A 762-nucleotide genomic window follows, 5' to 3' on the forward strand; every position below is an offset into this window, starting at 1 on the left:
ACCTAATAATAGTTTTACGTTTGTAGCAAAAATCAGGCCTACTGGAACTCAGGGAAAATGATGGGCTCATTCTAAATGAGATTCATGAGTGTAGACCTGAAAACTAGCCGTGCACTTGAATTTTATTCACCTTTTTTTTTTTCACTGTGATATTGAATCAGTTCTCTCTAAGCCTCTAATCACTATTGCTGTAATTGATGCCTAATTCAGAAATGAGGTAGTAGGCATTTACATAATGGGAGCTTTTCACCCATATGTGCTATTCACCCATAACAACAATGCTAGGGCTGTCAATTATTTATTATATTATAGTGCTATGTAGGGAAGTGGCAGAAACAAATCCATTACTTGAAATGTGTTTTAAAAAGAATAAATTCTATTCTAGATATACTCAAAGCTCTGATGGTAGAAAATAATAACAGCCTTTATCCTGTAGGGTTGAGAAAAACTGGAGATTCTCAGTCTTTAACAGCAAAGGGAAATCACTTGGGCAAGTTAAAAATATACAGTCAGTTCTCACTTGTGGTACAGTGGGTTAAAGAACAGCACTAAGAAGCTAAAAGCCACTTTAGTGTGAGTTCGATCCCTGCCCTGAGGTGACCCACATGCTGCAGCAGATCTTTCCTGACCCTCCCACAGCTCCCCTCAGCAGTGTATTTTGTCAGTCCACCTGTTCTGCTCCGCACTCTGTGTCTGGTGAATCCTTTCACAGCCCCTACACCTCTGGCCTGTCCCCCAGTTCTATATGCGTAAATAAATGTC

Source organism: Condylura cristata, unplaced genomic scaffold, assembly GCF_000260355.1.
Source record: "Condylura cristata isolate star-nosed mole 26May11 unplaced genomic scaffold, ConCri1.0 scaffold00002, whole genome shotgun sequence".
Classification (NCBI taxonomy): Eukaryota; Metazoa; Chordata; class Mammalia; order Eulipotyphla; family Talpidae; genus Condylura; species Condylura cristata.